Below are 24,128 nucleotides of genomic sequence, written 5' to 3' on the forward strand. Positions count from 1 at the left end.
CTCGCCAATACTTTCTGGATCATCCCCTGTACGGATGAAACGATATATTCTGTCTAGATCTTCTTTCATATTTGGTAAGGTGACTAGATACTCGGTCACTCTCCTTACACGTACGGAATATAAAACCATATTATATTCGCCTGGAACTGGATCATAAACACATTCGGTAAGAGCTTGTCTGATTTCTGTAACAGACTTATTACTTTTAGGAGTACGCTGTGATGCTTGAGCATGTAATTCGAGTGCTGATAAACGCTTGTGTGGCGGCGGGGTTTGAGGAGGACCTCCCCCTGCGGCCCCTAGACTAGAATCGTCGACTGACATTCTTCGTGCTTGCAGGGTCGGTAATTGTAACGTGGGCTGAACTTGTACGGCGGGCTGACCCGGGGGTACCGTAACAGGTACTCCGGTGTCTGGAGGAACATGAATTACCTGGTTTACAGGGACTGGCGGGGCGCGAACTGGATTGGCATATTCTGGAACTGTGTCGTCCAAATAGGACGAAATAAAAATATCAGCTGCGGTCGGTTTGTGACGTAGCTTGGTCGGAACTAATGGTGGCGGGAAATTACTGGGTGCCTCTGGGGTCGCTTTTGGCAAGCCCTCGGCAAGAAGAGGATACATACCCTTAATAAGGGCATGCCTCTGTCTATCTGACTGTTCAGCTTTGACTTGTTCACCTATCTCGATCAATTCTCTTTCTTGGGCTCGTTCTTGGGATTCTCTACTTAACTCTGACTTTCTGACTTCCTTTTCCGTTCTTCTATGCGCTTCCTTACGCCATAACTCGATGGCATCTTTCTGTGACTGTCTGGCTTTCTTTTTCCATAATGCTTCTTCTACTCGCATGATACATTCGGCATCCCATGTACCCGATACGGGCCATCTATACTTTTCTTCTAACTGTTTGGTATACTCTACCCATAAATCTAGATACAATATGGCGCTTATGCCATGTTTCTGATACATAAAGTGACCTGGACTGTCCCTAGGCGGAACAGGAACTGCTGCTTCCAGCAGACCCTTTCTAGTTTTTAACTGACGTAACTTGGAAAAGAGCGGCATTCTAAACTTGAATCGGAACACAATACAATACACGAAAAACAATAACAATTGGGAAAACAATTCAGGCATACCACGACATTGGAAATACATTGAACAACATTATAAATAACAGTTCGAACAGAATACTACCTGAAAATACTGAAAACAGAAACAGAACAGAATTTCTCGAGAACGGAACAGACTAGAATTACTGGATGCACTGCTATAACAGTACGGAACATACCGGTCCCATAAAGGAACACATCAAGACCCGTATCCACCTAGGTGAACACTTCGTTTGTGGGCTTGGGTACCACCAACCCACGGACCAGGAGTCAATTTAGACTGACCCTGTCTAGACACTACCCCAGCAATGGTACTCACCGGGCAGCACGGAACGGAAGGCCTCGGACGGGACTGGACTACGACGACGAACTTCGGGCTTCGGACTTCAGTTACGGGTGGACCTCCGGATACCTCGGACCTTGGACTCTCGGCTTGGGCTCTGGTCGGGACTCGCCGCGTTCCTCCACCGTCTCGTTCGGATGCTGGACCGCCTCCTCCGTCTCCTCCGTGGGCCTGAGGGATACTTGAGCAGAAATATCTGCCGCTGCGCAGAAGAGTTCCGTCACGACTGCAGAGGGTCAGGGGGTCGGCGTGGCTTCACCGACGCGTGGGGAAAGGGCAAGTCCCTGTTCGGGCGCCATTATGTGGTAAATAAATAAATAATACCCTATTTTTGGATGAATGAATGAATAACAGATAGCTCAATAAATAAGAGTCAAGATTCGAGGTAGTAGGAGTTTCTGCAGGTTTATTACAGCATAAGGACAGGATCAGGACAACCTGCATAGGAATAGGACAATAGGGCCTGGCAGGGGAAAAGAGGCCCGGCAGCTGCCGGGGCTAGGTCTGGGATGAGCGCGCTAACATTCAATAATAAAACACAGGCATATATACATAGCGCAAACACATAGCATTACATTGCAGTAGGCGTAACAGTGGGTGGAGCAGAAGGCGTGACGTGTAACAGTCGCGAGAGATAAGGGTGAAAAGAGGTGTAACTGGGAGTATACATAGACATGTGATGCGAACGTAACAGAATATGTCATGAATGGGCGGACACATTGGAGGGGGCTACCTAAGGAGCCGGGACCTCTAACCTAATGGTGCGCGAAAACTAGCAATGACGTGTTACTAGGAGAAGCTGGGGGCTACGAACTCTGTGCTAGGAGCAGAGACTAGAGTCTGGAGGGTCGGAGCGACATGTACCTAAACCCTATCTGGTATCTAATGTTTAGGGAACATGTTGATATGAACTAGAAGTCATGAGGGGAGAGGCTAACTTGACTCTAAGACTGGACCATGCATTATTCTACATGTAGTGCGTGATGAAGAATACTAAATGACCATTAAATACAGTATTTCTCTAACGTGGAGACGAGAAGGCTAGACAATGACGGAAACTATTGATGCAGTTCAGTAGCTTAGGAATGTAGAGGAGGAGGACTGAACTGATAGCAGGAACTATAACATACTTTTGGCAGACTCAGAGGCAGAGCCGGGTTGCACCGGGCACTGCGAGGCAGGAAGTAAGTGAAAGGTCGAGGATACAGGTGGGGGCTGTATCGCTCCTCAGCGAGGCTTTCAGGAGACAGGAGCTGAATCTGTGGTCCGGGCCCTTTCGAGGCCTAGAAACGGGGACTTTATAATTGAATAACGTGCACACTGAGAAACGTGGCAACATTACTTACATAGGCCTGATATTCGTAGTATTCACGAGGACTGGAAAATAACACACTAGAGGTGGACACAACTGTAATTGCGTCTTTAATCAGAAATGGGGAATAACATATGCATATTGATCATGCATACATAACATATGATGGATGGGGCGTAGGGACACAGAACATGGCAAAATTTACTTTTCCACAGCACTAGATACCCATGTTACTTTCCCATGGCTGGCTAATATACGTAGATGGCTTTTGACCTTGGGGCTTACTGAGTCCCGGCACCACCCAGAAAGGTTGACCGCAGAATCAAAAAGGGAACTCAGAAGGGTCTATTGGAACTTCACTGTGCACAAAGTTTTACAAAATTGTGGAGTTGGCTCACTCACAAACAATATTCTGATGGTTAAACCAACACCCCGCTTTGAGGCATTTTTAGACCAAATCGAACCCCAATTGGCGAAAATATTGTACTTGAAATTCAGGTACGGGACCCTCCGTGTTAAGTCCTTTACAACCAAATGGGAAAATTGCCGAAATGGGGGGAAAGATAGTGAGTGTAAAATGTGCCAGCTGGGTATGCAGGAAAATATAGCACATGTTTTGTTCTTCTGCCCCACTTACCTGAGAGCTAGACAAAAATGGATTGTGCCGTTGGGCAGGAACATGGGTGTCGGAAAATATAATGATATGTTACGCATTTTAAAAACAGATAACACCCAGCTTACTGTATTTGGAGTTTCTAGATTTTTATTGGCTATCAACTATATAAGAATGAAGAAGGGTTTGACATTTTAACGAGGATTCTGCAATAGAGGATAAAAGAACATTAGTTGAGTATTGCAGGACTGAATCGCCGAAACGTTTTATTGTATATAGTATTTAATATTTTATAATGTATTTTGTTTGTAGTAGTTCTTATTTCCTTTTTTAATTGTTACTGTGATAAACATATAAGGGGCACAAGTACCTTTGGGAATACAACTATGATACATATGCACTGTACTTTACTATTTTAATTGTCTATTGCACCGAGAACCTAATGGCCATGTTATTTGCACTGATTCTACTAACTGCACCTTATCTTGGAATTGCGTATTTGCACAAATGTAATGATACCCAAAAATCTGCAATTTACTTTCTCAAGGATTATGGCATTGGAGGGAAATGATGTATCTATATATATTGCATGGTTTTTCCTTTTATGATTCAACGAATCGAATAAAGATGTTTTGAATGAAATAGATAGCAATATCCAATCCATAATGTAGCAAAATACAGTAAACCTAGGTAAAGTGCATATTGTGAATAGTACAATACAAATGACTTCATGGATCGCACATAGATTTCCGTGCACCCGTAGCTACTCTCAAAAAGGTGCCAACGCTCAAGATCAATTCAACATTGTCCAATTTAAATTTGCAGTCAAGAGCGTCTGTTAAATTAATAGGTGACAATTTTTTAAAATACGGAATTAGAAACCATAGTGCATATTTCATATAGTATCTACCGAAGAATAAAAAGTGTAAAAGTGTTTTACCGCTGTGACCATCACATGGACATGGCAGGGAGTCACGTTTTGCTTTATAGCTGTAGGGAAAACAAAGCATATATCTTACTGTCCCAGCTCTTAGACGGAATAGGAGGCCTCTCTCCCATTGGGACATGTGTAGTGCAATATAACTTGGTAGACAATGCTCGGGGTACGCAATGGATATACATTTTGCAACAGTTTGTTTATTCAATTCCCTTTCTAGTCTTTCTGCGCTATAAAGTGCGTACAATGCTGTCTTTAAAACTTTTTTGTCCATTGTTACAGCTGTGTTCGAATTGGCAAACAGTCTACCAAGGTTAACACTTTCCAGACTCTTGACTACCCCAGGAAGCCATGGAATATCCATCCCTTTCTCTTGTCGTGAAACTCGACCCAGCTGGAGTCCTCAGGGTAAGAGGCGTGGGCGAAATTCCATCAGCAACCCAGGGGACTGCGAGGACCAGCAACCCCTACGCTGACCAGCTGGTTCCTCTTCCCCCAGGCGCCACGCCCACGGACACGCCCACCGGCGATTTGCACAAAAACTTCGTGACACCCGCTTCGCGGGCGCCACTCACCTGCCTTAGCTGTTTCCAGTTGTCTGCTGTTGTGATAAGGACAGAGCGACTCCTCCTCCGTGATCCCTGGCTGTCGCCTCCCCGAGGACTCGCTGGTGTGAGCGAGACCTGCAGTCGGCAGGCCCAGCACAGTGCTCCCAGCTGGAGTCCTCAGGGTAAGAGGCGTGGGCGAAATTCCATCAGCAACCCGGGGGACTGCGAGGACCAGCAACCCCTACGCTGACCAGCTGGTTCCTCTTCCCCCAGGTGCCACGCCCACGGACACGCCCACCGGCGATTTGCACAAAAACTTCGTGACACCCGCTTCGCGGGCGCCACTCACCTGCCTTAGCTGTTTCCAGTTGTCTGCTGTTGTGATAAGGACAGAGCAACTCCTCCTCCGTGATCCCTGACTGTTGCCTCCCCGAGGACTCGCTGGAGTGAGCGAGACCTGCAGTCGGCAGGCCCAGCACAGTGCTCCCAGCTGGAGTCCTCAGGGTAAGAGGCGTGGGCGAAATTCCATCAGCAACCCGGGGGACTGCGAGGACCAGCAACCCCTACGCTGACCAGCTGGTTCCTCTTCCCCCAGGCGCCACGCCCACGGACACGCCCACCGGCGTTACGTTTATATATACCATCAATCACTCCGCGACGCGGGACGCGCGTGGGACGGCGCACGGGGCGAAGCCCGGGCCAAGGGCGGGCCCGTTGTTGCCCGTTAGTACCCGGTAGAGACCGGTCCGGGCCACCCCCCTTAATTTCTGTAATTCCAGACACCTCAGTCAGTAGACCAAAATTATGCCGCCGAAAACCAGGAGTACTACAAAGAAAAAATCTAAGAACGCCCAGGAGGTAGCACGAATAACCGGGCCCATTGACTTATTCATCTCACGAACTCACGAGGTAATCAACCAGAGTATCTCGCTTCTTGAAAAAAGAGTGTCATTGGACCTCATGAATGCGAAACGATCATCTCTAGGTTCCATAGCAACCGCCACTTCTCCCATTCACCTTAATTCCCATAATAGTTCCCTTCCCGTGTCCGTGTCTGTTCCCGACATTAATACAGTCCCATCCATAGTAGACCTTTCCGTAACTCAGTCTGAGTCTGACCTATCATTAACTTTAGACGACCTAGAGGCAACCCCTGATTTGGCGGTCTGTCAAACTCAGGAAGAATCCCAGACCAACTCAAATTTGCACCTCCAAGGAGAAAGGGAAGGAGCCATCCCAAAACAAGGCAGCACAAAACCCATTGACGATGCAGCAGCCACGGCTCCTTGTTCAGGTCATGCTATAGACTATCTAAACCTCACAACACAATCCCTGCAACAAAACACACTACTCCCTCCCATAGCCAATCCTCCTCATTTTACAACCCCCAATGAGGCTACCGACAACCTCTGCAGAACATGCAAAGTTACCTCACAAGTTTTGACCACAATAAAAGATCTCATGTTTCAGTATCTGAAACCTATCCAACTCAGCATCAGAAACCTGGAAGCTCAGCTGAACATACTTTCTGCAACAATTCTTGATACCAATACACGCATAGAAATAAAGGGCCAGCGAAATGCCCCGCAGTCCTCAAAAACCCATCCTCAACCACAACCACCTAAAGCAACAAAACTTTCAAACCCGACTGCCTTACCCCCAAAAAATCAAAATCAAAATACTACGAACCAAAATCCACAAATCACAACGCCCCGATTGCAGCAGAGTAAAACCACCGTGGTGCCGAACCAACAAACATCTAACATAGGCCCGGCTACCCTAGACACTCCAGGACTTGTGACAAATAATCTCAGCAATCTGCACTCTATAAAAAAGCCAGCACCTCTTCCACCAAAACCAGCGGTCCCCCAGCCTTCTCCCAAAAATTTCCCCAAAAAAACACCAGCAATCAGACGTCCAGCTCACTTGCCTCCAGAAGCCACTCCGTATACAATAATACTTACCGGTGTATGAGAACTAACCCATGATACACCTGAAACTGCATGGTCACTCAAGAACAAGGTCATGCAATGGCTAAGCATTAACAGGCCTTTAGAACCCCATCACTCGGGAGGGATCTCCTCAACCCGCAGGGTAGTATGGGTAGGTAAAACAACAAAAACGACCCGCGGGGACTGCATTATAGTATCTTGCAGAGACCCCTCCGTAGTGGATCACATCTGCGCGTGGCCCTCGCTGGAAAAAAAGGGGGGAATTGATGCCCGGCATCTTTCTTTCTTTTATCCTCCAGCGAGACAACATCGCTATACTCCATCCTGGAACTGGCACCAGACTCCTAAAGAACCATGGAACCAGTTGGAGTATACCTACGACCACGGTAGCAGAAATGCCCCGAGAGATTGGCCAAGGCAATACTGGCAAGATAGGCCCCTTCAATCCAACGAAGGCTGGCAGGGCTTTCCAACGCAAAACCGCTTCGACTGCCTTGAGATGGTCGATTGACCACTCAGGGTTGAACCCAGGAACATAAACACCATTATCACCCCACAACTAACAAACCCAATTCAGCTCCGAGCACCCTCGGACCCCATTCCCTGCAATCATAAAAACCTACTCCCGGAAACGTTAATTGTTTCCTTTAACACTTTTAACAATGCTACCCGCACAACTTCCATAGAACGAGACAGAATCACTACTGGCTTGTACCACCAGCAAATCACAACTCCTAAAGCTTCTTCTAACCCTTCACAGGTCCAAATACTTCAACCGTCAGAAATCCAGACCGTGAATACTATGTTAGTTACACCCCACGTCTCTGTTGACTCCACAAACCTGAGTTTTTCCACTGCATACTGGAACATTGCAGGCTTGTCCACAAAAATAACACTGGGGCTATGGCTAGATACGGCCAGGGAACATCAGATACTGTGCCTACAAGAAACTTGGTGCACAACCCCATTACACCTTGCTGGATATAAAACCCTGTTTACCTCAGCGGTGCAGGGAAATATGGGTAGACCAAAGGGGGGGCTAACGACCTATGTTGCTAATACCCTCCCCCTCAGAGTGAAATTACTAAAGGAGTCTCCAACATTCCAAATCATGCAAATTATGCAGATAACAGCACCCAAAGACAACAACTATATATTCATAAATTACTATAATAACTCTGGTACCGCGGATTGCTGGTCAAACCTAGAAGAGATCGCCACATTTCTATCTTCGTCCCAAAACGATAATAATACATCTATAACACATATCATCTGGGGTGGCGATTTCAACTCCCCTTTGTGCCCGAACCATAAAAAGGGAATCTGTGGTCTCCAAAATGAACTTGGTAACCCTATACCTCACTTCGCCCACTCGATATGTGGAAATAAACGTAACAATATCCTATTCTCCTTAGATATGGATCACGTGAACGAACTGGTTGACCCGCAGCAGGATTTCTTACCTACCTTTCATGGGCGAGGTCACTCCACAACCATAGATTACATAATAGCCTCCAACTCACTCAAAGGGCAATTAGCGAACTTTGAAAACGGGTCAAACCCAATAAGGGACCACTACCCGCTCAGTATAAAAATTAACATCAAACGGGCAAGAGCTCACCCTGTAAAGCTGAGCTCCCTTAACCAGCAAACACTGTCCATGAACAAACTGAATGGGTACACAGTTAAATGGGCCAAGATCGACCCGGAAGAGGTGACACAGAGGGTCCTTGGAAAAACTGATCAATGGCTATCCAAATGTATGTCTCTGGAGGCACCACCGCAAATAATCGTCAGTTGTTTACAAAGAATTCAGGAAACAATAAGGGATGAGCTATTTGTCAATTTGAAAAATAAGATTAAGTCCCCTACCACGAGATGGTTCGACACTGCCTGTCGAAAGGCACTTTCATCTCTTAAAGAAGCCCTGCGTAAACCTACGAGAGATCCCCATGAAATCTCTTACCTGAGGAAAATATACAACTCTGCAAGGCAAGACCGCAAAAAACAAATCAAAAAGGATCTTTGGCTACGATTACATGATAGTGCCCGAAGAAAAGACAGTACCGCATTCTGGCAAATCATAAGATCTCCTTTCTTGGCCAACAGCACAGACACCGAACATCTTGATGTGGCGATAACCGAGGAAGACTGGGTTTCTCACTTCGCAAAAATTTTTGGAACACCCTCAGATTCCGCAGAAGATAATCCAACATACGAGGGCCAGCAAATGAGAAATGCCATCTATCCGATTAAAATATACTTTCATCTTAATGAAATTACAAAAGCAATCAGGGCTTCCAAAACAGGCAAGGCCCCCGGCCATGACGGCGTTCCAATGGACTTGTTTCTCCACGATGTAGACTTTTGGTCGCAGATAATCACCCGGGTTATGTCAGCAGTAGCGTCGATCGGTCTTTTCCACTCATGGTCAACCTCAATCCTCCTACCCATTTTTAAAAAAGGCGACCGCAACGATCCCGCTTGCTACAGACCAATCTCCCTTCTGGACTCCATGGGTAAGATTGCAGGTCGAGTACTCCTGGACCGATTACAATCTTGGGCCCGGGAGAATAACATCATAACCGACCTGCAATATGGTTTCCAGAGGGGGCTCGGGACCGTGGAGCAGGCCTTCAATCTTGTTCTCCTGGCTGGTAAATACGTTCACGCCAAAGGAGGAAACATTTTCCTCGTCAATGTCGACCTAAGTGCGGCATTTGACTGCGTCCAGCACGTGAAACTCTGGCAAATACTAAGCGACCTCGGCGTGGATCCCCCGATAATAACTTTTCTACGAGAACTCTACTCAAATGCTGAAGGCCGAGTAAGATTCGGTACCAGCGGCGAACTGTCCCGTCCATTCCAAATAATGAAGGGAGTAAGACAGGGATGTGTACTGGCTCCCTTCCTGTTCAACCTTTATACAAATGGGCTTGAACAGGCTATGTTGGAAGGGAGCCAGGACCTCCCCCAGATAAATCATCGCCCGATACCCACATTGTTGTATGCTGACGATTCAGTCATTTTAGCACGGACTTTAAACCAACTTCAGACACAAACCAATAAATACGCAGCATTCATGATCTCACTTGGTCTCAAAATAAACATCAAGAAAACTTTCACAATGCATATCGGTCCCAGGATCAAAAACCCCAAACAAATAATGGTTGATAACAACAAACTGGAAAAAACTCCAGTTTACCCATACCTGGGAATCCTAGTGGACGACGCAATGAATTGGCGAAAGGCAATTGAAGCCAGAAATCTCCACTTCCGTCGTGCAACATCGGCACTAACCTCTTTCTCGAGGAAATTGGGGAAACCAGCTCCACCCGAACTCCTGACCATATACTATGCAAAATGCCATAGTGTGGCCACCTATGGAGCTGGAATCTGGGGCCATGGACATATTGACCAGTTACAGGTCACAGAAAATGCTTTTATAAAATACATCTTAGCCCTCCCCCAAAGTTCCCCAAAACTAGCCTCACACCGAGAGCTTGGCATGGAATATATTATTGACACCGTCCGATGCCAGCCTATCTTACTGTGGCATCGAATATGGAGCAACCCCGAATGCCACCTAACTCGCTCCCTCATCACTGACTGTCTAGCGCTTACAAACTGGCGAAAAATCCTGTGGCTAACCTATATATGTAACTTTTTTAAAGACCTGGACTGCGAGTCCTACTTTGAAGAACCTCCCTCAGTGGAAGACATTTCTAGGAAACAGTTAAAGACAATGTGTATGGGCCATTTGAGGGATCTACGGAACCAGGCAGAGATCACTAAACCACTAAACGAAAAAATCTGTACCCAACAGTCTGAAAAATGCATACAGCCCTATCTGACGTATTTTTTATCCAATCATGAAAAGTTTTTATTAACAAGACTACGCTTTAATATTTTCTTTCGCTTAGTTTCATTTCCGGAAATGCACAACTGGTCGTGCAACTTGATGAAATGTCCCTGCGACGGAATCTCCCCACAATCTACGATCCACGTTGTCCTTTTTTGCAAATATTATAAACTACCAAGGAAAACGTGGATTATCCCAATTCTCCGAACCAGTGGATATAGACAATCCTTTCCAGCATTTCTTTACTTGCAATCTCTAAAAACACTACATGAAGCTAAACTTATAGCGACATTCCTTAAAGCAGTCTTAACAATACGTCGTAAGGTCTCTAATCAAACCAGTATCATATAGAACCGTAAAACCTATTTTTCTACTTAAATGTCTCTTCTATTTTTACTCATTTTATCTTACTCATGTGTTCAAATTTTTAATATGTACTTTTCATGATTTTTCAAACTGATAATCGAATAAAAGTTGATGAAATGAAATGTAAAAGTGTTTTACCGCTGTGACCATCACATGGACATGGCAGGGAGTCACGTTTTGCTTTATAGCTGTAGGGAAAACAAATCAAATATCTTACTGTCCCAGCTCTTAGACGGAATAGGAGGCCTCTCTCCCATTGGGACATGTGTAGTGCAATATAACTTGGTAGACAATGCTCGGGGTACGCAATGGATATACATTTTGCAACAGTTTGTTTATTCAATTCCCTTTCTAGTCTTTCTGCGCTATAAAGTGCGTACAATGCTGTCTTTAAAACTTTTTTGTCCATTGTTACAGCTGTGTTCGAATTGGCAAACAGTCTACCAAGGTTAACACTTTCCAGACTCTTGACTACCCCAGGAAGCCATGGAATATCCATCCCTTTCTCACAGGGAAGACTATCATCTATTATGTCCCTTGTGAGAGAAGACTCGGGATTCTTCATTATGGATAGCCAAAATAGTGTGGGGCGGGCCCTTATGATGTCTTCAATATATTCTAATTTCAGTTCGCCTTCGCCTTGACATATGTACAGAGAGGTGGAGATTGGAGCGCCAAGAGTTTTCTACAAAATTTATTTTCCTCTTATTGGACGCAAGAGCATTTGGCAACACTCCATACCTCTGCCCCATAGGTAGCTATTGGTACACTCTGGATCTTAAAAATCTTTAAAAAGGCTGGAATTGTTCCCGATCTTTTAGGGCGGAGGAGACTGAGGATTGACTTAAAATCCCTCGAGAACTTACTTTTACAATATGCCAAGTGTTCACACCAGGTGCCGTTCGCAGCGAAGACCATTCCCAGATAAGGTAAAGTAGCAGTGCAAGTTCATTTTTGGTCACCCACAGAGATAAAATTTAAAGGACATTTCCTTGGCCCACAAGGCATTATAAAAGATGTCTTAAAATTTGTGCATAAATCTAAGCCGGACATAAAATCTGTGAAACCTCAAACTAAAGGTGTGCGACCAATTAAAACCGCATCATCTGTGTATAAAAGCACTGGGAGAGGTTTGCCTTGAATTCTGGGAATATCATTAGTTAGTGTTATCAGTGATTTATGTAAATTGTTTATATATATGCTAAATAGAAAAGGGGCCAGAACACACCCCTGTGTGACCACTCTGTCTACACTGATGTAAATGGAAACTTATCCCCCACCAACAATCCTGACCCGCCCTTTCAGGTCCGTATGGAGATAGGCCAAAAAATGAACAAGGGCCTCATCCAGTCCATATTCTAAAAGGATGGACCATAGACGGGACCTATTGACAAAATCAAAAGCTGAGGACAGGTCCATAAAAGCTAAGTAAAGTGGCGAGTGCTGTGCAATAGTGTACTTCCCTATGATCAAATTAAGATTAGGACTTTGCTCGTTTGTGCCAACTTTACCCCTGAAGCCTAGTTGGCATTGTTCTAAAATCTGATTGTCCTCTGTCCAGGTTAAAATGTTTGTATATAAAACTCTGCTAAAATTTTAAGGGTGTTATCTATGAGGGAGCTCGGTCTACAGCAACAAGGTTGTGTGCAATCGCCCTTTTTAAAAAAAATAGGAACGATCGTGCTAGTACACCATGTCTTAGGCAGTGGGGCATTGGTTAGAATATTAAAAATATTTAACAACAGTGGGGCCAACAAATCTGGTTTATATTTAATAAGATCGATGGGCAACCCATCAGGGCCTGGAGTTGTATTGCCCGCACTCTGACGTATAGCTTCCTCAACCTCGTTTATTGATAATGAGACACCAGGTGGCACCCTTTTCATAAAAGGGTCGGATTCAAAAGCAGGCTCTTGGTAAATAGTGGAAAAGTGACTTTCCCAGGTAGCGCTCATTATGTTGCAGCTGATGGGAGTTAACGGTTGTCCCATTGATCCTAACTCTTTAATGGTAGTCCAAAATATATTCCCATTATTTAAGCTGGCAGCATTAATGAGCGCATCCCAGTGCTCACCTAATAATTGTTCCTTCCTATTAGCAATAGCCTGCCTATATGTCAACCTTAAGGACTTGACCAAATCATTACACCTAGGGCTTTGAGATAGGGCCTTGCGGAGCTTCCTGTTGACAATTGAGCACTCCTGATTGAACCATCTAGGTTCGCGCAGTACTGTACAAATGGGGTTAGACAGCAAGGATTTAATGGCTGCACTGAATTCGGTAAAGGCGCTGATAGCCACTGGGTGTGGAACAGGGCCTCTAAACAGATGTTACTAAGATTCATGTTTCCCCTAACCATAGAACTGAATCGGTCTGCGTTATTAATGCCTCGCCATACCAGCCTGCGGTTATCTGTGGATGGTGATAGATCTCCAGCACCACATTCTGTCTGAGGCGTTGGAACTGGAGACATCCGTAACATTATTTATATTGGGTTATGGTCCCCAAAGATTGTGGCCATAATTCCGGCTTTAAGCAAGCTTGCTTCTAAAGCGGGGGGGGATAAAAAACATTATCAATTGTAGATGAGCAGCCCCTCCCTCTGAATGTCGGTTCAGGGGGAGCATTATCTTTTGTAGTTGCATCAATTTCCATAACATTAATTAAGTTAAGGGTGTTCAAATGGTTCATTAGCTCTCTACCCCTAATGCATGTTTGTCTGCTGCTATGTGAATATTCGCTTGACCATGAGTAAGTTAGCTTAGCATTAAAATCGCCCCCCAGACAGATTCCTACTGACTTAAAAGAGTCTTTGGATTTTTCAATAGATGCATTAAAATTAATCACATTTATAAAATGCATATTTGGAACAGAATGAAAATAATTGTTATAAAAATAAATTATCCAAAAGGAAATTACCCTATTAAATAATATGCCTAGAAAATTATTGTTATCTGTATGTACAGTTTTTATGCATCTCCCTGTCTTAATATTGACCCAGATTGATAAAGTCCCCCCCCTGCTTGGGGGTTGTTGCTAGGATATTATGGCATTAAAACCCCTCAATATGCGATTCTTGTGTGGCCCATGTTTCCTAACACAACAGGATATCTTGGTCTTTAATAAGTTGTACCCAATCTGGCTGGTGAAGTTTAGAGTACAACCTTGCAACAGTCCAGCTTAAGATACGGATGTCTGAACTTGCTGAGGCCTTCGTTTGCATAGGGGGGATAAGTGGGTTGTGGGAATAGTACACTCAGTTACTGGCAGGGCATGAGGTAACCTAATAGCAGGATCAGTATTTTCCCCAAAAGTTCATAGTCAGTCCTGTGTCTCTAATCCAGACAAGGTCTGGAACCTATTAGAGGTAGTAATTCAAGAGAAATTGTTGGTGAAAAGAGCATGACTTGGTTTGAGGAAATAACCAAGGGGTAGTGCGCATATGTTAGTGCTATTAGGTGTTATGAATTCGCAACCCCTTAGTAGGTGTCTCACCAAAGAAGGTCTGCGAAAGTTAATTAGAATACTGTCCCCTTCGATATTTTTTTGTAGATGCACTGACTCACCCAACTCTGCGTGCCATAATAATATCCTTTAATTCGGATACATGGAAGCTTCGATGCCTTGATAGCCAGTCCGCACATTTCATGCGTAGCTGGCTCCATGACTCATGCTGATCCCTCTTTAAAGTGGGTACCCCTGCCAGTACCAACACATAGGGCAAGCAGCGGGCGGCAGACTCAGGACATCCTGATTATCCATTCATACTTGGGGCGGCAGGAACATTAATGCACGAGGTACTAGGCAACCTGTTCTGATTCGAGCCCCTGGGCCTGTTTAACCTATTAGCACCATCCCTGGTGGGGTTGGTATTTGAAATGGTTATTGGTATAGGGGTTTGGGGGGAGGACCCGTTTCTATCTATAGGCAATTGACGCAGCCCCTAGATTGATCGTATATCGGGTGAAGGGTGATTGCAGGAGCAGTATCTGCCAGTTTGCGACACAATTTCGGCATCTAAAATACTCATACCAACACCTACGCTATCGATGGCCCTGCTCCCATCAACCTCTTTGATTTCGGCCACCTTTTCCCCCACTGTCCCCTTAAAACGCTTGGCTACTAAAATAGCCACCCGCCTTCTTATCCAGGGTAGATGAAAAGAACTGCTGGGGAAAGAGTCGTGACCTCATTCTATGCCAATCTATGGAGAGGAGCTGTGTCTCCTGGAGGAGGCACACATCTGCCTCCATGTTATCCCGGTAGGAAAGGATGGACCTCCTTTTATTGGGATTGTTGAGACCTCTCGCGTTGAGAGTGAGAATTTTCAGTGTGCGCTGGGAAAAGCGTGTCATAGTGAGTGCACCAGCTTTGGCCTGTATTTGGGTCCCTGTGATCCCTTTTCCCCCTGAGCCCCCAACGTCTGCCCGGCCTTCATTGCCCTTTCATCCTCTCTTCAACGTCTTTAACCTGCATACCAGTTCTCCACCCTCCCCTCCCTAACTCCAACTTAGAAACCCATTAACCTCAAATTGTCCAGGGCCCGCCTTTCGTGCGTGCGCGTCCTTGGAAGTCGGAATAGTTGGGAACGTGTGTTTCCTGTTCCCCATGTCTCTACACTCCCCGTGTCTCTACGCTCCCAGCAGATTTGTTCGCCGCCCACCCAGCCTTGCAAATGTCACTTATCTGTCCCTCAGTCGTTCACGGTGTCATCATAGGGGAATGTCTCTTTCGCCAATGTCTCCAACACTGCCAGAATTTCTCGTGCCATGGTCTTGGGGTTCGGTCTCGTTGCTCGCTCTGTGCTACCTTATGCCATCTTTCTCGAGGAGTTTTGGTCTGTGGGCCCTCTGTCTCCTCCTGGATTGGATTCTCAATGCCCAGCACCTGGCAAGTGTCCTGCATGGATCTGAGCTGGAGGAGTTTGCCCTGCCATATGAAAATCAGCCGGAAAGGGTGACCCAAATAATACGGTATTCCTTGATTTCGAAGACGCAGAGTTGCCACTCGGAACTCTCTACACTTTTGAAGGGGTATAAGAGCCAGGTCATGGTGCAAAGCTATGGAGTGGTCCTGATATCTTAGTGGTTGCTTGTCCCTGGCAGCACGTAGCATACACTCATTTAGTTGAAAGTCTGAAATGTAAGCCAAAATATCCGGTGGGGCGCCCAGTATGCTCCTGAAGAGACCCTGCAGGTATTGTGTGATGTCTGGCCCTTCTTCTTTAGGTGGAACTCCCTTAACACGGATGTTGTTTTGCCGAGACCGATTCTCCAGGTCTTCTCTGTGTGTCTGGAGATCGATCTGTTGAGCCTTGAGCCAGACTATCTCTTTCTGTAGATGCTCCACCTCCTTTTCCTGGGCTTGCTCCTGATCCTCGATGGAGGCCATACGATCCCCAACGGTATCGAAGTCCCGCCTTATCAAAAGGCGGGACGTTGATGCCGTTTGGGAACGTGTGGCCTCCATCGGTTATCTCCTTCATCTCCCCGCTATTTCCCTTTTCAGCGTCTGCAAGTCGCCTTGTAATGCACCGAATAGAGACTCTAAAAAGGCGTGGGTAACTGGGGCTTCAGAGGTGTCCACATCTTGGTTGATTTGTGTCGTTGGGGAGAGCATCCCTTCTCCGCTGCTGTCATCGGGAGCTTGGTCAGCATCTTTTTTAGATTCTGATCCTTCTTGCTTCTCGCTGAGGACATGGCTGCTATATCTCTTACCACATCACCAGACCGGCATGCCTTGCCGTGGGGGTCCCAGCCCCAGTGGGTGGCAGTCACCGGGTTGTCCTCCCGCTGAGCTCCACTACGCTGTTGCTTGATGGTGAGGGCCCTAGGTGTCACTCCCTTTCAGTCTCGTCCGGGCCATGCTGTCTTCGACCGTCTGCTATTGCCCTGCTGGGCATCTGCTGCTTGTTCTCAATAGTCTAAGCAATTTGCGCCCAAACCTGCTGTGAATCCCCCTGTAGGCCAGCAGCCCTATCGGAGCCTGGAGCACTAGATGTCTTCTAGTACCACTGCGGCTAATTCCTGCATTATGTGCTTGCAGGCCGTGGCCTCCGGTTTCCTCTGACTTGGCAGTCAGCTCCAGAGAGACTAATCCATGCCCAGGCCTCTCACCCATTGGCACCTTGTGATTCTTACAGAGTTACAGTTTATATCTCATTCCCCTTATTGGATTTTGTCATTTTAGTGTCATGTTGTTCAATACACTTTACTTTATTTTTCTATTTCTTTTTTTGTTTTTTTTTGTTTTGCATTTTGACTTTTACTTTTTTGGTTTCTGCATACATATTTTTCATATTACCTTAAGTTAAGCCTGCCTGTTCGGTGATTAGGTACCAGGGGTTGATCCTAGGTTAATTGAATGGCTTTGAAAGTTCACTCTGACAACGGTTGTGATTGTTCCACATCTACCGCAAATAATAATTCAGTTTCTTACAGAAACTATCTAACATTATCTGCAAAACAGGCAGTTGATAACCTACCAGGGTTGAAGCACCATGTGGACAGATTGAAATATGGGACAAGTATTGTGTGGCAATAGAACCTCTAAAAAACTTCAGTTTTCAGACGAACCAAGAATTACGCTTGAATGTCATAACTTTTTAAAACAAGGTAGTCAGGAAAGTGTGGCGAATATATGGCAGCATTTTGACAGCCCCAAGCAAATTTGAGAACAGAGTTGATGTATGTTGCAGAGACGAGTCTGTTCACCCAATGTGAGTTGTGATATCCGCTTTGCTGATCTGCCTGAAGTTATGATGCTGCTGACAGTAGCGTGTCTGCTAAAAGCGATGGCGTGACTGGTGGAACTATAAAGCAAAATAAGAGAAAGTTATCTTCCGACACCGCAGTCTTCGTGACTGAGACCAGTAATGCTGAAGACTCTGAGACTCACAGCAGTAATTTCTCCTTTCAGACCGTTATTGCTGCAGATGGAGCGAAGCCAAGAAGTAAGCACATTACTAAGGTACCAACAAAGTTTAATATTATTAATTTGTATTAACTTTTTCTCTTTTACAGCATTTGGAAATGCATTTTCTAATTGTGTTGCTTTTTGGTTAGTTTTTTTATTGTAGGCTATTATCTTCGTTTTAAAGGGAAGGATGTTGTAGTGTGTGACCTTAATGCTGCAGTTTGCATTTCATTACCATCATTTGCTTACCCAGGAGAATCTCCAGGGTGGAGGAGGTTTGCTGTTCCAGAGTTCTTTCTTCAGCTTCTGGGCAGTTGTCGCTCTGTGGTGATCTGTGGTCCTGTTTCTCTGCTCTTCTTGTAGTAGCTCTTATCAGAGATTCATCCATCCGCCAACGATAATAAGATGCCAGGCATCACCCAGCACACAACACAGACTATGATGTGCTACGTCTATCTGCTCGGCGCAGTTAAAGCGCGGATAAAGTTCTCCGGACCCATCAGTCTGTGAATGTAACCTAAGGGCTTAAGATGAAATGAAGAGCTTACCTCCTTCCTGAGTGGCTCCAGACTGCTGTGTGCAGACCCGATAGCTGGCAGTACCCTGGACTATGTATGTATAAATCAGATTATGTTGGAAGTAACCTGCAATATATAGTGGCAGGCAGCACCCTGCCATAGAGTAGGATTTCCTGGGTGTGAAGGTCGGCTGATTCCGATTATGATTGGGTGCTTGATAGTTTTCCAGAAACTCATGTTCTTGATTGTTCATGTAGTTAATGAAACATGCCTAGGCGTTTTATCTCTTCAGTTGACAGAAGCTGCAATAAAAGTTTCTTTGTCGTTGCAAAAAAATATGAACGGCAGACGAGCCTCTGTCTGTCAAAGAATGGAAGGGCTGGGGAACTGTCCGTCATCTCACTGCTAAGCAGAGCAGTGTCATGCTTCATCCTCCGTCAGGCCTCTGATTTTGACCAACATCGCTTAGAACACTGGGACTTTAGAGCCCATCCTTTTAATGAGAAAAACAAAACGACAAGTCCCATAAGCAATAGTGGTGGAGGGTGTCACGCATGACCTGGCGCAACATCCGATTCAGCATATCCAGTTTCATTTTATAAGTATTTGACACAATATTGAATTTATAACATTTGTTTTTTATGGTCATGAGTCACCAGAATACTAAAAACGTGTCTTTTATTTTGAAGGTCAATTAAGTAATGGTCACCAGCTTGGAAGCTCTGTTAATTCTTCAGTATTTGTCATTGATCTCCACATGTGGATGGTTTGGGTCTGCCTCCTGCATCGTTCCCGATAACTCACACAGGTAAGGAGCTTGTAGCAGCAACATGATAACCCTGTACTCGTCTGTAGGAAGTGCGCTCCGAGGCAGATATCTGATCATTTTTGTGAAACAAGCAAGCGCCAATATCTGCTATGTACATTTGTTAAAATAAAACAGTCAAATCACAGTATACTGTTCCGCAGGTTCAGTCCCAGAGACATTATCTGTAACTGAACGCAGACACCCTAGGAAGCATGTGCTTTTAAGACAAGTTGCGTTCACTCACCTGAAGGTGACATGCTTCATCATTGGGCTATACTCCTCACCAGGCCGGCGCTACAATGCCTGGCGGGCACCACAAGAGGCCACTTTGTCGGAGATCTTTTAATAAGTACGCCGGGTGAGCATAGTAGGACAGAGGATGTTGTGTCATAAGATGTGAGATTGGTGAAGTCTTAATATAAGATCAACCATCGACCAGTTGCCACAATATAGTTAATGTTATCTTCCTGGTCCATGTTGAGATTAAAAACAGTGGCAGAGAAATTGAGGAACTAATGGCCCCTATCACTGTGTGAAAGTGTCGATCACCTGTGGACCTGCTGGTAAGCTGGGGTCTATACTTCAGGTCAACGTTTTTCATGCCTTGTGTAGTCATGGAGCAATCTGTTGGCATTTCATCAGGACCAAATATGGGAAAATGGGTAAATGTGACCTAATCTTCTCCACAGCGTGAGGAGCTCTGTAACTCAAAGCCCTGCACCGTGCATAGGTTATAAGGTGCCTATTAACATCTTACTACCACAGGTGAGCACTGCCTAACAGGGTACACTAGATACGGTAACCCTCCTAAAATTCAGGGCATATTGACTTATCCAATAGCGAGGACGCCGCATCAGAGGGCAACTGGTTTGAAAAGCACATGCTTCCTAGGGTGTCTGCGTTCAGGTAGAGATAATGTCTGTGGGACTGAATCTCCAGAACAGTATACTGTTAGTTGATTTATAAGAAGAAAGTGTATACTGGACTGCCATTTTCCTTGTCATCTCACACCGGGAGGCCAACACATCTATCATACATTTAATTCAAAAATAGCAAAAGGCCAAGCAAACTAACAAGTGACAATTGTCTTTGCAATGGACGAGTGCATCCACCCTAAAGCAAGTTGGAGTATATAATGCTAATGCTACACAATGTATTTTTATACACTTTTCTCCTAATACAAGTCAATGAAACATGAACACGTGATAGAAGCAGTTACTGTAACAACACTAATGAGTAGGAGGCAGGATCTTCTCTCGAGAGGAATGTGAGGAGTCCGTGAGGTGCAGATCAAAGATACACAGAAAAGCTGCAGAATTCACTGTTTCTGGAAATAACACTTCTGTTTGTCAATGTTCAATTTACTACAAGATGCAGGAAAGTGTGCAGATGGACATCACTAAAGAAAATGGTTCTGGGCCCTAATAGAATCATGTAACTTTGCAGGCATATTAAGGCGAACAGACACATCAAATTAATATAAGAATATTGTAATTTGGTAATGTAATATATCAATGCAGGTTGTGGCATTCATGTGTAACCAATTATCGGTATTAAAGAAACCAGTATATCCAGTTATGCTTTCTCAATTCCTTCTTCCTAGAGGCCACCACTGCTGCTAGCCATCCGTATTCAGCAGTGCCTCCTGTGACCTGGAATCCTGCATTTAATCAATACCAAAGGTTGTCAATGCTTCTAGCCAACTCCGGTCACTGGTGCCACTCGCACCCCACCATCTAAGGGCCTGTTATTCTTTTAGCCGGCTCCAGTCAGTACTGGCCCCTGGGACCCGTTATCATTCTAGCCAACGTGAGTCATTAGTAGCACATTGGGACTAGTGATCATACTAACCAGCTTCAGTCAGTATTGGCCCCCTGAGACCTATTATCCTGCTAAGTAACTCCAGTCAGTGGTGACCCCTGTACCGTAAATCCTGCTAATATTCAAAACTAGAGGTCAACTCTACTGCCAACCAGTTCCAGTCAATATTGACATGTAGTGTTACCCTGCCTGTAATGAATACCAGAGGCTAGCGTTGTTGCTAGCCAGCTCCAGTCACCAGTGGCCCGCAACATATTATCCTCAATAGGATCAATGCCCAAGGCCTGTGCAGCTGCTAAACTGCCCTAGTCAGTAGTGACCTCCCAGACCTGTTATTCTACATATAATCAGCAAGGCTTCGGCCCTAATAACACTCACCCCACATCCTTATGGTTAGCGATGTCCAACAAACTAATGGTCTGCCTGATCTAGTGCACGTCAGGTGGATTGTCATGTGTCCAGCCTTTCTTGGGTGCCATCGGTGTAAATACATCGGACGGCCCTTCCTTTTTAGATCACGCAGTCTGATGTATTTTTCTCTTATTCTGGACCACAAGGGAATACCTGGCAGTCGTGATGAGAATCTTTTTTTAAATGAACCCCACTTCCTGGGATAAAGTTATTCAGGGAGAAAGTTCCAAGGGTGTGAGGGTGATTAGTTATTGGTTTTCAAAATCAAACTGCAGCTTTGGAAGCTTGTATTTGAAAAACACACAAGTTGGTGAATGGGTGCCTGAAACATGGCAGCCGCTCACCACCCCTGCGGTGCCTTCAGAGGAGCCACCATGGCTGCTGAAGGGACATAGAGCGCCACAGGGCCAGCAGGGATCTCTAACAAGTCGGGTGACCCTTTGGACTTTTAATCAAACCCAAAGTCTTGATAATTGACAAATAGAGGAGTGGAGAAAAGAGAGAGTTAATTAGAATGCTGCCGATATGTGATTTCTTGTATGTGAATAAGTAAATGACAAGACGCTGCTGTGTTCCGTACCTTAACGCAGCCTTTTTTTAAAAACCTGCTATATATGTCGCATTGGTTTATCTCTGCAAGTTCAGCTGAACAAGTTACTGGTTATGTTAAATTATGTCATACTGGATTGCGGTCTAGAAAACATACAAGGACCAAACGCTTCAGCTTGACAAAGCAAGGCAGTTTCAGTCCCGCTGATAGAGAGCCCAGGTCACCCGGCCAAATAATTTCACCATACACGTACCAGGCCCATATATTGTTTCAATTTATCATATACACTAATCGGGTAACCTTACACTCTACTATCAGTAACCCTGATTCCTTCCTATTTGTTCTTGCTGTACCCGACAATGGATCAGGGAGCTAGCTGGAAAAGAAAAGCAGGCAACCAAATACCAACTTTTATATTTTTCTGTATTAAATGACCACAGACTACTGGAAGGTTTAAAGGTTTATCTAGAATTCAGATTCGGAAAGCATACAGTTTACAACCAATAGGCAATCAATAATCAAGATAACGAACAGCACATAGCCATAGAGAAAGTAAATCAGGGCAACCATTTATGAATCTATAGAAAGATGAGGACATGAGAAATACTAGACAAATTTCAGGAAATGGAACTTTAAGAAAGTATAACTATAAATGGGCAATTTTATGCACGTACTAGAATTTCACTACCGAGAAATACTTAAAAGATTTGGTGAGAAATTGGAAATCCTATACATCTATAGGGAGGGTAAAATAGGAACACGCTATAGTTCTAACAAATTTACTTCAATCAGCTTACAGGAGAAAATTAGAAACCAGATCTATAATTTATAAACAGTATGGAGAGAATATGCTCTAAAGGTGGGGAAACATAGGAACATGCTATGAAAAATAAATGTATGTCTTTTCATATAGTAGATTGCGAAAAGCATGGAAAATTAACGTATGCAAAAGTATGTCTTTATTGAAGCAAAGACAGAAAAATAGAAGGTGCAGTATAGAGTTTCAGCACTATATATTTACCTAGAATGGTGTGAAGACCAACCCTGGCCACGGATCAGTCAAGGACAGGAAATACCCCAAGGAAGGACAGTCATCAATGGGACAGTAGGTGCAGAATGGACACCCCAGGACAGGACAGGAAAACCAGATTAGGATCAGGACAGGACCACCAAGGAACGACCAGCACCCGCAGTTTGGAAGCAACGCCTGCGCTCCACCCTCTCTGCAGCTATCAGTCAGAACCCCGATTGGGTTAGCGAATTCCCCAGCAAAGTGCTCCGCCAGCACTTAAGGTTTAGTAAAACCTCTTGAGTCTATGGTATATTTCAGACAGAGTGCTCCGCAACCCTCTGTATCAGTCACCTATTGAGTGCGTTGGGTCAGTGACAGGTCAGCTATTCAGACAAGTCGGACAATTTCTCTAGCTAAACCTAGGCTAGTTATACTGTTTTCGGGTCAGTGTACCACCCCCCAAATGTTGCAAGTGTCAGAATCCCCAATTTCGATTGGTCCCCAAGTAGGATAGGTCAACACACCAATCATATTCGAATTCTACAAGCCTAAATTTGCATACTCTAGGACCGCCTAGTGATTTTGGGGTTCTCATGAGATATTCTACAGAATACAATGGAAAAATTACAAATGTAACAATTGCGGTACAGTTCAGCTCCATCCTGCTGGGTCGCAGGTCACGTTCTCAGGAGCATCTTGACTGTGGCTGCCAGCTGGCTGAGTTCCACTGCTCAAGGTTGCCTTTTCTCTGCCAGGGTGACATGCGCAGTAGAGACTTTCAAGATGGCTCGCATATCCCTCAGACCCCCAATATCGCGTTACATGAAAGGAAAGCGAAAATAAATTAAAACATAGAAATAAATGAATTCACTGTATACCATGAATAGCTACTCTATACCCCTTACTTGAAAAATATACTATGGTATTACGGTTTAGTGCAACAGACAATAACACGAAAACATCAGCGCAAGCTTCACCATGTGAGTACACAGACGGCCATTTTAAAAGCAAGTGCGCAGGCGCAAAGATTCCCTCCAAAACTGCAAGTATG

The 24,128-nt window shown here is 44.9% G+C and overlaps 1 protein-coding gene across 1 annotated transcript in view; it reads left to right on the plus strand.

The window, feature by feature from the left end:
* The window catches only part of LOC144805858 (uncharacterized), a 2,350,900-nt gene extending 2,331,625 nt beyond the window's left edge, over positions 1-19,275 (plus strand). The window contains exon 3 of the transcript XR_013605614.1: positions 19,165-19,275. The gene's annotated coding sequence lies outside the window, so the exon portion shown is untranslated. The remainder of the gene's footprint in view (positions 1-19,164) is intronic.
* Positions 19,276-24,128: the final 4,853 nt, after the last annotated feature.

The sequence above is a fragment of the Lissotriton helveticus genome, assembly GCF_964261635.1.
Source record: "Lissotriton helveticus chromosome 1_1 unlocalized genomic scaffold, aLisHel1.1 SUPER_1_unloc_3, whole genome shotgun sequence".
Taxonomy (NCBI): Eukaryota; Metazoa; Chordata; class Amphibia; order Caudata; family Salamandridae; genus Lissotriton; species Lissotriton helveticus.